The sequence below is a fragment of the Microcaecilia unicolor genome, chromosome 5 (assembly GCF_901765095.1).
Source record: "Microcaecilia unicolor chromosome 5, aMicUni1.1, whole genome shotgun sequence".
NCBI classification, from domain to species: Eukaryota; Metazoa; Chordata; class Amphibia; order Gymnophiona; family Siphonopidae; genus Microcaecilia; species Microcaecilia unicolor.
Window position 1 is genome coordinate 357,770,949 of NC_044035.1, and position 15,670 is coordinate 357,786,618.

A 15,670-nucleotide genomic window follows, 5' to 3' on the forward strand; every position below is an offset into this window, starting at 1 on the left:
GTACCTGAGGCAATGGAGGGTTAAGTGACTTGCCCAAGATCACAAGGAGCATTTGAACTGGCCACCTCGGTGCTCTAACCACTAGGCCACTCCTCCACCTCAAAGAATCTTGTTACTCTTTGGGGTTCTACATGGAATGTTGCTACACTTTGAAATTCTGCATGGAATCTTGTTATTCTTTAGAATTCTAGAATCTATTTATTTAGATTTTGCTCCCACCTTTTTCAGTAGTAGCTCAAGGTGAGTTACATTCAGGTACTCTGGATATTTCTCTGTCCCAGGAGGGCTCACAATCAAGTTTGTACCTGAGGCAATGGAGGGTTAAGTGACTTGCCCAAGATCACAAGGAGCAGCAGTGGGATTTGAACCGGCCACCTCTGGATTGCAAGACCAGTGCTTTAACCACTAGGCCACTCCTCCACTCCAGTTGCTACGCTGAGATTCTGCTTGGAATCTTGTCACTCTTTAGGATTCCAGAATCTTGATATTCTTTGGGGGTTCTACATGGAATGTTGCTATTCTTTGAGATTCTAAATGGAATCTTGTTATTCTTTAGAATTCTAGAATATTTATTTATTTATTTAGATTTTGCTCACACCTTTTTCAGTAGTAGCTCAAGGTGAGTTACATTCAGGTACTCTGAATATTTCTCTGTCCCAGGAGGGCTCACAATCAAGTTTGTACCTGAGGCAATGGAGGGTTAAGTGACTTGCCCAAGATCACAAGGAGCAGCAGTGGGATTTGAACCGGCCACCTCTGGATTGCAAGACCGGTGCTCTAACCACTAGGCCACTCCTCCACTTTGCTTCCCAATTACTGGTGTTGCCATCTAATCACCACTAAACTTCTTTGGATCCAGAGAGGAGCTGATGAGACCTTGAGCTCATTTGTCTGCAACCTCACTTAAATGAACCCAAATCAGAAAACAAAGAAATACTAAACAATAACACAAGTTCTCTGCAAAATGTGGACTTTTGACACTAAAGAAATACAAAACTTGCTTACCTTAAATGAATTTATAAATGTGTATAAATGGTCATTCTCAGTAATTTACTGTGGCACAAAAGCCCTCGGTAATTGATGGCGTCAAAGTTGCAAAGAATGAGCTTTTAGAGACGGCTACCATTTAAACGCCCACACACACATACTTGAGTAGGCCACTTTGTGTGTATACAGTGAATACTGTGTAAATATAATAATACATAAAATGAATACTTTCCCCCTTAGTACTCTGTCAGGGAGAACAGTGTCTGCTTGGTTGAGCCTAGCCATTTCAATCACTGCAGGCAGATGCCCAGTGGCTATGAAAAGATACAAGCTAAGCTCAACTTTAGTACATAAGTACATAAGTGTTGCCACACTGGGACAGATCGAAGGTCCATCAAGCCCAGTATCCTGTTTCCAACAGTGGCCAATGCAGGTCACAAGTACCTGGCAAGATTCCAAAACAGTACAATATATTTTATGCTGCATATCCCAGAAATAAGCAGTGGATTTTTCCAAGTCCATTTTAATAATGGCTTATGGACTTTTCTTTTAGGAAGCTATCCAAACCTCTTTTTAAAACCCCGCTAAGCTAACTGCTTTTACCACATTCTCTGGCAATGAATTCCAGAGTTTAATTACACATTGAGTGAAGAAATATTTTCTCTGATACATTTTAAATTTACTACTTTCTAGATTCATTGTGTGCCCCCTAGTCCTAGTATTTTTGGAAAGAGTAAACAAGTGATTCACGTCTACCCGTTCCACTCCACTCAGTATTTTATCTACTTCTATCATATCTCCCCTCAGCCTTCTCTTCTCCAAGCTGAAGAGCCCAAGCTGTTTCAGCCTTTCCTCATAGGGAAGTCATCCCATCCCCTTTATCATTTTCATCACCCTTCTCTGTACCTTCTCTAATTTCACTATATCTTTTTGGAGATGCGGCGACCAGAATTGAACACAATATTCGAGGTGCGGTCGCACCATGGAGCAATACAAAGGCATTATTACATCCTCGTTTTTATTTTCCATTTCTTTCCTAATAATACCTAACGTTCTATTTGCTTTCTGTGCTACCGCAGCACACTGAGCAGAGAATTTCAAAGTATCATCAACAATGACTCCTAGATCCTTTTCCTGGTCCGTGATTCCTAATGTGGAACTTTGCATCACGTAGCTATAATTTGGGTTCCTCTTTCCCACATGCATCACTCTGCACTTGCTCACAGGTCGTCTTGCTATTTTTCACAATCCTCTTGTGATTTAACTACTTTGAATAACTTTGTGTCGTCGGCAAATTTAATTACCTCACTAGTTATTCCCATGTCGCCTTCGGCACCTAACCACTACACCTCTATTCAGGAAATCTTGACTGCCCCAACTTGACATTTTGTCCTTTAGATTGTAAGCTCCTTCGAGCAGGGACGGTTCTTCTTTGTTAAACTGTACAGCGCTGTGTAACCCTAGTAGCGCTCTAGAAATGTTAAGTAGTAGTAGTAGTAATTCCCATATCTAGATTATTTATTTATTTATTTACATTTAAATATGTTAAAAAGCAGCAGTCCCAACACAGACCCCTGCAGAATCCCACTATCTGCCCTTCTCCATTGAGAATACTGTCCATTTAACCCTAGTCTCCATTTAACCCTAGACTCATAACGGAATGAGAACTTTCATCACTTCTCATTCTACTATGATTTCTCTACCGCCTGCTCAAGTTAATGATCCCCCTCGCACATCATGCAACTTGCTTTCTCGCTTCAACCTACCCACTGAAGCCAAAATACAACAGGCCATAAGGATTATTAAAACAACCACTTCCCCACAAGATCCATTACCCTCCAGACTAGTCAAAAAATTCCAAGCCGCTCTACTTCCCTTTTTACACACAATGATTACAAGAAGTCTACATAAAGCCATAGTGCCCTCTGCATGGAAGTCATACACATACATCCCAAAATAAAAGACCTTAAACTAGGTCCAACTCAATTAACTAAATTCCACCCTATTGCTCAACTTTCTTATCTCTCCAAAGTTACTGAAAGCATTTTCCTTAACCAACTAGAGGACTATTTTGAAAAAAACCAACATCCTCCTCCCAAATCAAACAGGTTTTCGCAAATCACACAGTACAGAAACTGCTCTACTGGGAATCATAACAACTATTTATGAAATACTTGATCAAGATAAGACCCTCATACTCATATCACTAGATCTGTCTTCTGCTTTTGATCTTATTGATCATTATGTCCTCTTGAACAGATGATAAGATATTGGCCTTACTAATTCTGTTCTCAATTGGTTTTACTCAAATCTCACTGGCAGAATCTGCACCCTGGTTCATAAGATTATCTATGACGAAGCCCTGAGTTATATGGCTGATCTCATAGACCTATCAACCAGAAACACACCTAAATCACGAACATACCTAAATCTTCACTACCCTAGCTGCAAAGGACTCAAGTACAAATCAATTTACGGATCCAGCTTCTCCTATATAAGCACGCAACTATGGAACGCATTACCGAAAGCCATAAAGAAAACGCAGGATCACCTCAAGTTCCGGAAATCACTAAAGACCGATCTGTTCGAAAAGGCATACCCTACTAATCCAACTTAAGTACCTGAACTCAACAACATAACGAAACCATAACCTGCGATGAACAATAAATCACTCTTCTTCTCTTAATTCTCTAATGTGTCTGTAACAACATCACTCTGTATTTGTTTCATCACCGGAGGTGGCTAACACCTCACGGTACTATGTAAGCCACATTGAGCCTGCAAATAGGTGGGAAAATGTGGGGTACAAATGCAATAAATAAATACTATTCAATGGTTGGATATTTTTTCGCATCCATACACTTTTACAAACAGGAGTACCTCAAGGTTTCATTCTCTCTCCAACCCTCTTTAATATTTTCATGTTTCCCTTGCTAACTTTAATGGTCTTTGGCTTTTTTGCTTCCCTGGCAGTTGACTGCGTACTCAAGGGGAGAGCTCCTTCCAGCTTGAAACCTTAGCCATAGAGACTCAGAACTACTAAAGACTTTCATGTCAACCTACCCAGGCTGATATAAGGAGGTCATAGAGTAATTCAGTGTCAAAAACCACTTAAGCATCTGCCCTGTTGGGTACCTGAGGGAACAGGGAACTCTCTACATTCCTTCTGAGAAGCTAAGGAGAAAGGAAAGACTGTGCTATATGGTTATTTTCCAGCAGGTTGACCTGGACTTTTTCTATCTACCGATAGTCCAGGAACATCTACTGGGTTGAAGGAAACTGTACCATCTAAATCTATAGGGCTCTTGAGAACACCGATCATCCCAGTTCAAGGGTCCAATTTTTGAGACCAACAATCAATTTCTCGTGTGGGGACTGCGTATCACATAAATTCTGTCCTGGTGTCCTAAACACTTATCTAGAACTTAGTAATAGAGCTCACTTTGAGGGTCTGCATCTGAATCCATAAGTCTCATTGCAGTCAATAACTGAACTATAAATGAAGTGCTATCGGATTACATATATTCTACCTCTAGTTCTGGGACTAGTGAGGGAGGGGGAGGAGAATTTCTATATGTGTTGAAAGAGGTCTGTGAATTTTCTCTGGGACTTGCAGTTCTGTCTATAAAGCACTAAAGACATTGTAAATAATTTAGTTGCTACTTGTTGTCTTTGTCTTGTGTAATTGTTTTTGTAAACAGGTGGTTCAGAGCAACAGCATTGGCTTGGCCTGAGTCATTGTGAGTGTGGAGAAAAGGAAAAAGTGTGAGAAGCTACTTACTGCCTCCTGGTGATTAGTGGTTCTGACCAAATGAATACAGCACTTCCTGCTATATTATTATTATCAGTAGTAAAAAAATATAAAAACAGAAACATACACAGCAGCAGCGATTCGAGCAGTGTCCTGGGAAATGCTGGTGCTGTCTTTGTGCAGGAAGCTCTCCAGGGTGCACACCAGGACCCGTGGAAAGCAAGTAGTTTAAAAACATACTTCCCATCTCTACTTATAGCTATGAGTGAGACCCAGCATTTTGCCAACTATGTGCAAGAACCACTGGGCAATGGGCTGGCATGTAAGGATAGGCAGGAGCTCTTTCCCTCCTTAACTCTCAATCTGTTTGAAAACACCACAGCCGAGAAAACAGAAAGCTCTATTCCAGCAAATAATCACAATACCCTACTCCTACAGTTCGACCTATTGAGCACCTTCGACGTGGTTGATCACCAGATTCTACTCAGACTGCTCGATAAAATTGGCATCAGAGGGAGGGTACTAGACTGGTTTGAAGGCTTTCTCACATCTAGATCCTACCAAGTGAAGATGGGACCATTGATCTCCCCTCCATGGAAAGCAGAATGCAGTCCCACAAGGTTCTCCTATCTCACCTGTTCTCTTCAACCTGATGATGGCACCACTCATCAGATCTCTAGCTAAACAAGGCTTCAATCTCTTTGTATACACCAACGATGTGTCCATCTATAGCTCAAGAACATGACCGAAATCATGACCACAATCACTGCTGGAGTGAACACCATGGAAACCTGGGCCTCAGCATTCAAACTGAAACTGAATAAAGAGAAAACACACTGCCTAGTAATCACTTTACCACACTGCAACACAACCTTCCCCAGCATTGTTGTAAAAGGAATCACACTCCCGATAACGGAACAACTGAAAATCCTAGGATTTACAGTGGACCGCTACCTGTCCTTCAAAAACCAGATCACAAATGTCACCAAGAAAATGTTCTACTCAATGTGGAAACTGAAGCGCATCAAGAAATACTTCCCTAGAGAGATATTCCACACCCTAGTCCAATCTATGCTCCTGACCCATGCAGACTACTGTAACAGAATCTACGTGGGTTGCAAAGAACAAACCCTAAAGAAACTACAAACAGTGCAGAACACTGCCTCCAGACTTATACACGGGAAGCCACAATTCGAAAGCAATGGACCACTACTAAAAAACCTACATTGGCTCTCAATCAAACTACGAGTAACCTTCAAATTCTGCACCTGGGTTTACAGGATTATTTACAGCCTAGCCCCAGAATATATGATTGACCTCCTAGAATTTCTGAAATGTAACACTACCATGGGTGCAAGAAACTATCTCAACCTCTACTTTCCCAGCTGCCAAGGAGTAAAGTACAGGGCTACTCTTGCAACAGGCTTCAGCTATGTCTGCACTAAGACATGGAATGCACTCCCAAAAGAATTAAAATGAATGAACAAGTATCTCAACTACCAGAAACACCTTAAAGCTTTCTGCTTCAGAAAATTCTTCTTCAAGGAAGCCAGGTAATCCTAGCTTCATCTGGTCCACACTCTCTTGTTAGATTGCTTGTTAGATTGTTAGATGGTGTTCACTTGTTAGATTGCTTCTGTTGAACTTGGAATGTACCTTGAACCAGTATAGGAAAAACACACAGTGGATCCAAAAAAGTCCTCTCACAATGAATGTCTTCCTGAACAAGGTCTTTATTAACAGTAGCAGAATTGACCCGACACGTGACGTGTTTCGGCCGTGAGGCCTGCGTCAGGGGTCTAGTATATCTGTAGAGAAAAGTGCCTCGTAGGTCAAGTAAAGAAATAGCACTAAAACTGCTAAAAACGATATGATTGCGCTGTGCAGCTAAGTCATACGCGATAAATGGCAAAACTGGTTTTTGGTATTTGATAAATGGCAAAATTGGTTTTGCCATTTATCGCGTATGACTTAGCTGCACAGCGCAATCATATCATTTTTAGCAGTTTTAGTGCTATTTCTTTACTTGACCTACGAGGCACTTTTCTCTACAGATATACTAGACCCCTGACGCAGGCCTCACGGCCGAAACACGTCACGTGTCGGGTCAATTCTGCTACTGTTAATAAAGACCTTGTTCAGGAAGACACTCATTGTGAGAGGACTTTTTTGGATCCACTGTGTGTTTTTCCTATCGTTGTTTTCCTTGTGGAGAGCTCACCTTCTGTGGGTGTTTGCTTCCTTGAACCAGTATACCATTGGAAAAGGTGGGTACAAATACTGAAATAAATAAAAATGCCAAATCTAACAGTCAAATTAACCCCAAAAGTAAAAATAGAATAGTACCTTATACTGTATCCTGATTTTGTCTCCCTTGGAAAGATGGAAGAAAATCTGAACAGATGCAAAATAGTTAAATTTTTATACTATTTCCCTTGGGAAACTTCAGATGGGCAACATAATCAGAACAATAAATAAATACAGCACAGCATCCTATATAATAATTTGCACCTCCGCCCGACTGCCTGGGTTCGTAACACAGTTCCGATTGGTCCGCCCTGGGGATGACGTCACAGGATGGACCAATGGGAAGTGAGAGGGAAGGGAACCGGGCAGCAGCCACCGAAGGTGAGTAAACAAACGCCCCCGAGTTCCCCAATTGTTAAGTGGGTGCTTTCACTTGGGCAACCCAATGCCATGCAGTGAGAGCCTGTTGTATAACAACATCTGGGCCCCCAGAGTCAGTTATATATTACTGGCAGCTCCTAACATTTACACACCCATAGACCTGGCATGCAGTCGTGTAAATGTAGCAGGATACCGTTTAACTCACAGTATTTCCTGAGGACAAAGGGGCTCATTTACAAAGATGTGTAAGTGCCTGCACACATCCAGCACGTGCCAAATCAGCATTATCACCCGGCTACTGCGTGCCCCGGGCAGTAATTCTGAATTTGGCACATGCCAAAAACACGTGGTAGAAAATATTTTCTATTTTCTACCGTGTGGAACTTACTCAGCGGCAAATAGCAGTGGAAGTGTGCTGCCTGCCTACCACCCGGGTAGTGCGTGAGACCTTACTGCTAAGTCAGTGGGTGGTGGTAAGGTCTCAGGCCGAAAATGGGCACGTGCTGGGTTTTATTTTGCTGTTTGTCCATTTTCAGGCCCCTTAAAAAAAGGCACTTTTTCCAGGACGCGGCAAAAACTGGCCCAGTGCACGCCCAAAAGGCACACTCGCACTGCCGCAGGCCACGTCTTGCCACGGCTTAGTAAAAGGGCCCCATAATTTGGGCAGAGCAAAGGTGCAGTCGCACTAGAATACTCAAGCACATCCTTCTTTCTACTAGTCTTCTCTATATGTAGCCATGCATATTATTCACTTCCACAGCTGGTTTCGCAAACTGACAAGAATGAGCATTCTCAGTGCGGTGCTGCCAGAAACCTGCGAAGCAGCAGAATATACTGTTCCCAGTGCAATGATGCGAGCTTGATTACTAGGTATTCAGCTCAAACGTTTTCCCAAAACGCCAAAACTATTAAAAGATGGGCGAAAAAGGTGAGTTATGTCTTATACTGTTACTGAGATAAACTGGAATAGGGCATCTTTTGGAAAAGGCAAAGAAGATAAGTACATAAGTAACGCCACACTGGGAAAAGACCAAGGGTCCATCGAGCCCAGCATCCTGTCCACGACAGCGGCCAATCCAGGCCAAGGGCACCTGGCGAGCTTCCCAAACGTACAAACATTCTATACATGTTATTCCTGGAATTTTGGATTTTTCCAAGTCCGTTTAGTAGCGGTTTATGGACTTGTCCTTTAGGAAACCGTCCAACCCCTTTTTAAACTCTGCTAAGCTAACCACTTTTACCACGTTCTCCGGCAACGAATTCCAGAGTTTAATTATGCGTTGAGTGAAGAAACATTTTCTCCGATTTGTTTTAAATTTACTACACTGTAGTTTCATCACATGCCCCCTAGTCCTAGTATTTTTGGAAAGCGTGAACAGACGCTTCACATTCACCTGTTCCACTGCACTCGTTATTTTATATAAGTCTATCATGTCTCCCCATTGGTAAAGCCCTCCTCACACATGGGAGTCCTTCATGCTAGTGAAATGCAGTGTCCTCTACTACTACTACTTATCACTTCTATAGCACTACAAGGCATACGCAGGACTATACACCATACACAAAAAGACAGTCCCTGCTCAAAGAGCTCACAATCTAAATATGGAATGTTGCTAGTGGAATAGCAACATTCCATGTAGAATCTCAAATAGAAGCAACAGAATCTCAAATAGTAGCAACATTCCATGTTCCACTGCACTAACCACTAGGCTACTCCTCCACTAGCAACATTCCCTGTAGAATCTCAAATAGTAGCAACATTCCATGTTCCACTGCACTAACCACTAGGCCACTCCTCCACTAGCAACATTCCATCTAGAAGCCTGCCCTTGACTCACAGAAACTTGCACGGCCACGTTGCTGATCTGCAAGGGCAGGCTTCTACATTACTACTACTACTTATCACTTCTATAGCGCTACAAGGCATACGCAGCGCTGTACACCATACACAAAAAGACAGTCCCTGCTCAAAGAGCTCACAATCTAAAAATGGAATGTTGCTAGTGGAATAGCAACATTCCATGTAGAATCTCAAATAGAAGCAACAGAATCTCAAATAGTAGCAACATTCCATGTTCCACTGCACTAACCACTAGGCTACTCCTCCACTAGCAACATTCCCTGTAGAATCTCAAATAGTAGCAACATTCCATGTTCCACTGCACTAACCACTAGGCCACTCCTCCACTAGCAACATTCCATCTAGAAGCCTGCCCTTGACTCACAGAAACTTGCACGGCCACGTTGCTGATCTGCAAGGGCAGGCTTCTACATTACTACTACTACTTATCACTTCTATAGCGCTACAAGGCATACGCAGCGCTGTACACCATACATGAAAAGACAGTCCCTGCTCAAAGCGCTCACAATCTAAATATGGAATGTTGCTAGTGGAATAGCAACATTCCATGTAGAATCTCAAATAGTAGCAACATTCCATATTCCACTGCACTAACCACTAGGCTACTCCTCCACTAGCAACATTCCCCTTAGAATCTCAAATAGTGCCAACATTCCATGTAGAATCTCAAGTAATAGCAACATTCCAGAATCTCAAATAGAAGCAACAGAATCTCAAATAGTAGCAACATTCCATGTTCCACTGCACTAACCACTAGGCCACTCCTCCACTAGCAACATTCCATCTAGAAGCCTGCCCTTGACTCACAGAAACTTGCACGGCCACGTTGCTGATCTGCAAGGGCAGGCTTCTACATTACTACTACTACTTATCACTTCTATAGCGCTACAAGGCATACGCAGCGCTGTACACCATACACAAAAAGACAGTCCCTGCTCAAAGAGCTCACAATCTAAAATGGAATGTTGCTAGTGGAATAGCAACATTCCATGTAGAATCTCAAATAGAAGCAACAGAATCTCAAATAGTAGCAACATTCCATGTTCCACTGCACTAACCACTAGGCCACTCCTCCACTAGCAACATTCCATCTAGAAGCCTGCCCTTGACTCACAGAAACTTGCACGGCCACGTTGCTGATCTGCAAGGGCAGGCTTCTACATTACTACTACTACTTATCACTTCTATAGCGCTACAAGGCATACGCAGCGCTGTACACCATACACGAAAAGACAGTCCCTGCTCAAAGAGCTCACAATCTAAAAATGGAATGTTGCTAGTGGAATAGCAACATTCCATGTAGAATCTCAAATAGAAGCAACAGAATCTCAAATAGTAGCAACATTCCATGTTCCACTGCACTAACCACTAGGCCACTCCTCCACTAGCAACATTCCATCTAGAAGCCTGCCCTTGACTCACAGAAACTTGCACGGCCGCATTGCTGATCTGCAAGGGCAGGCTTCTACATTACTACTACTACTTATCACTTCTATAGCGCTACAAGGCATACGCAGCGCTGTACACCATACACAAAAAGACAGTCCCTGCTCAAAGAGCTCACAATCTAAATATGGAATGTTGCTAGTGGAATAGCAACATTCCATGTAGAATCTCAAATAGAAGCAACAGAATCTCAAATAGTAGCAACATTCCATGTTCCACTGCACTAACCACTAGGCTACTCCTCCACTAGCAACATTCCCTGTAGAATCTCAAATAGTAGCAACATTCCATGTTCCACTGCACTAACCACTAGGCCACTCCTCCACTAGCAACATTCCATCTAGAAGCCTGCCCTTGACTCACAGAAACTTGCACGGCCACGTTGCTGATCTGCAAGGGCAGGCTTCTACATTACTACTACTACTTATCACTTCTATAGCGCTACAAGGCATACGCAGCGCTGTACACCATACATGAAAAGACAGTCCCTGCTCAAAGCGCTCACAATCTAAATATGGAATGTTGCTAGTGGAATAGCAACATTCCATGTAGAATCTCAAATAGTAGCAACATTCCATATTCCACTGCACTAACCACTAGGCTACTCCTCCACTAGCAACATTCCCCTTAGAATCTCAAATAGTGCCAACATTCCATGTAGAATCTCAAGTAATAGCAACATTCCAGAATCTCAAATAGAAGCAACAGAATCTCAAATAGTAGCAACATTCCATGTTCCACTGCACTAACCACTAGGCCACTCCTCCACTAGCAACATTCCATCTAGAAGCCTGCCCTTGACTCACAGAAACTTGCACGGCCACGTTGCTGATCTGCAAGGGCAGGCTTCTACATTACTACTACTACTTATCACTTCTATAGCGCTACAAGGCATACGCAGCGCTGTACACCATACACAAAAAGACAGTCCCTGCTCAAAGAGCTCACAATCTAAAAATGGAATGTTGCTAGTGGAATAGCAACATTCCATGTAGAATCTCAAATAGAAGCAACAGAATCTCAAATAGTAGCAACATTCCATGTTCCACTGCACTAACCACTAGGCCACTCCTCCACTAGCAACATTCCATCTAGAAGCCTGCCCTTGACTCACAGAAACTTGCACGGCCACGTTGCTGATCTGCAAGGGCAGGCTTCTACATTACTACTACTACTTATCACTTCTATAGCGCTACAAGGCATACGCAGCGCTGTACACCATACACGAAAAGACAGTCCCTGCTCAAAGAGCTCACAATCTAAAAATGGAATGTTGCTAGTGGAATAGCAACATTCCATGTAGAATCTCAAATAGAAGCAACAGAATCTCAAATAGTAGCAACATTCCATGTTCCACTGCACTAACCACTAGGCCACTCCTCCACTAGCAACATTCCATCTAGAAGCCTGCCCTTGACTCACAGAAACTTGCACGGCCACGTTGCTGATCTGCAAGGGCAGGCTTCTACATTACTACTACTACTTATCACTTCTATAGCGCTACAAGGCATACGCAGCGCTGTACACCATACACAAAAAGACAGTCCCTGCTCAAAGAGCTCACAATCTAAAAATGGAATGTTGCTAGTGGAATAGCAACATTCCATGTAGAATCTCAAATAGAAGCAACAGAATCTCAAATAGTAGCAACATTCCATGTTCCACTGCACTAACCACTAGGCCACTCCTCCACTAGCAACATTCCATCTAGAAGCCTGCCCTTGACTCACAGAAACTTGCACGGCCACGTTGCTGATCTGCAAGGGCAGGCTTCTACATTACTACTACTACTTATCACTTCTATAGCGCTACAAGGCATACGCAGCGCTGTACACCATACATGAAAAGACAGTCCCTGCTCAAAGCGCTCACAATCTAAATATGGAATGTTGCTAGTGGAATAGCAACATTCCATGTAGAATCTCAAATAGTAGCAACATTCCATATTCCACTGCACTAACCACTAGGCTACTCCTCCACTAGCAACATTCCCCTTAGAATCTCAAATAGTGCCAACATTCCATGTAGAATCTCAAGTAATAGCAACATTCCAGAATCTCAAATAGAAGCAACAGAATCTCAAATAGTAGCAACATTCCATGTTCCACTGCACTAACCACTAGGCCACTCCTCCACTAGCAACATTCCATCTAGAAGCCTGCCCTTGACTCACAGAAACTTGCACGGCCACGTTGCTGATCTGCAAGGGCAGGCTTCTACATTACTACTACTACTTATCACTTCTATAGCGCTACAAGGCATACGCAGCGCTGTACACCATACACAAAAAGACAGTCCCTGCTCAAAGAGCTCACAATCTAAATATGGAATGTTGCTAGTGGAATAGCAACATTCCATGTAGAATCTCAAATAGAAGCAACAGAATCTCAAATAGTAGCAACATTCCATGTTCCACTGCACTAACCACTAGGCTACTCCTCCACTAGCAACATTCCCTGTAGAATCTCAAATAGTAGCAACATTCCATGTTCCACTGCACTAACCACTAGGCCACTCCTCCACTAGCAACATTCCATCTAGAAGCCTGCCCTTGACTCACAGAAACTTGCACGGCCACGTTGCTGATCTGCAAGGGCAGGCTTCTACATTACTACTACTACTTATCACTTCTATAGCGCTACAAGGCATACGCAGCGCTGTACACCATACATGAAAAGACAGTCCCTGCTCAAAGCGCTCACAATCTAAATATGGAATGTTGCTAGTGGAATAGCAACATTCCATGTAGAATCTCAAATAGTAGCAACATTCCATATTCCACTGCACTAACCACTAGGCTACTCCTCCACTAGCAACATTCCCCTTAGAATCTCAAATAGTGCCAACATTCCATGTAGAATCTCAAGTAATAGCAACATTCCAGAATCTCAAATAGAAGCAACAGAATCTCAAATAGTAGCAACATTCCATGTTCCACTGCACTAACCACTAGGCCACTCCTCCACTAGCAACATTCCATCTAGAAGCCTGCCCTTGACTCACAGAAACTTGCACGGCCACGTTGCTGATCTGCAAGGGCAGGCTTCTACATTACTACTACTACTTATCACTTCTATAGCGCTACAAGGCATACGCAGCGCTGTACACCATACACAAAAAGACAGTCCCTGCTCAAAGAGCTCACAATCTAAAAATGGAATGTTGCTAGTGGAATAGCAACATTCCATGTAGAATCTCAAATAGAAGCAACAGAATCTCAAATAGTAGCAACATTCCATGTTCCACTGCACTAACCACTAGGCCACTCCTCCACTAGCAACATTCCATCTAGAAGCCTGCCCTTGACTCACAGAAACTTGCACGGCCACGTTGCTGATCTGCAAGGGCAGGCTTCTACATTACTACTACTACTTATCACTTCTATAGCGCTACAAGGCATACGCAGCGCTGTACACCATACACGAAAAGACAGTCCCTGCTCAAAGAGCTCACAATCTAAAAATGGAATGTTGCTAGTGGAATAGCAACATTCCATGTAGAATCTCAAATAGAAGCAACAGAATCTCAAATAGTAGCAACATTCCATGTTCCACTGCACTAACCACTAGGCTACTCCTCCACTAGCAACATTCCCTGTAGAATCTCAAATAGTAGCAACATTCCATGTTCCACTGCACTAACCACTAGGCCACTCCTCCACTAGCAACATTCCATCTAGAAGCCTGCCCTTGACTCACAGAAACTTGCACGGCCACGTTGCTGATCTGCAAGGGCAGGCTTCTACATTACTACTACTACTTATCACTTCTATAGCGCTACAAGGCATACGCAGCGCTGTACACCATACATGAAAAGACAGTCCCTGCTCAAAGCGCTCACAATCTAAATATGGAATGTTGCTAGTGGAATAGCAACATTCCATGTAGAATCTCAAATAGTAGCAACATTCCATGTTCCACTGCACTAACCACTAGGCTACTCCTCCACTAGCAACATTCCCCTTAGAATCTCAAATAGTGCCAACATTCCATGTAGAATCTCAAGTAATAGCAACATTCCAGAATCTCAAATAGAAGCAACAGAATCTCAAATAGTAGCAACATTCCATGTTCCACTGCACTAACCACTAGGCCACTCCTCCACTAGCAACATTCCATCTAGAAGCCTGCCCTTGACTCACAGAAACTTGCACGGCCACGTTGCTGATCTGCAAGGGCAGGCTTCTACATTACTACTACTACTTATCACTTCTATAGCGCTACAAGGCATACGCAGCGCTGTACACCATACACAAAAAGACAGTCCCTGCTCAAAGAGCTCACAATCTAAAAATGGAATGTTGCTAGTGGAATAGCAACATTCCATGTAGAATCTCAAATAGAAGCAACAGAATCTCAAATAGTAGCAACATTCCATGTTCCACTGCACTAACCACTAGGCCACTCCTCCACTAGCAACATTCCATCTAGAAGCCTGCCCTTGACTCACAGAAACTTGCACGGCCACGTTGCTGATCTGCAAGGGCAGGCTTCTACATTACTACTACTACTTATCACTTCTATAGCGCTACAAGGCATACGCAGCGCTGTACACCATACACGAAAAGACAGTCCCTGCTCAAAGAGCTCACAATCTAAAAATGGAATGTTGCTAGTGGAATAGCAACATTCCATGTAGAATCTCAAATAGAAGCAACAGAATCTCAAATAGTAGCAACATTCCATGTTCCACTGCACTAACCACTAGGCCACTCCTCCACTAGCAACATTCCATCTAGAAGCCTGCCCTTGACTCACAGAAACTTGCACGGCCACGTTGCTGATCTGCAAGGGCAGGCTTCTACATTACTACTACTACTTATCACTTCTATAGCGCTACAAGGCATACGCAGCGCTGTACACCATACACAAAAAGACAGTCCCTGCTCAAAGAGCTCACAATCTAAAAATGGAATGTTGCTAGTGGAATAGCAACATTCCATGTAGAATCTCAAATAGAAGCAACAGAATCTCAAATAGTAGCAACATTCCATGTTC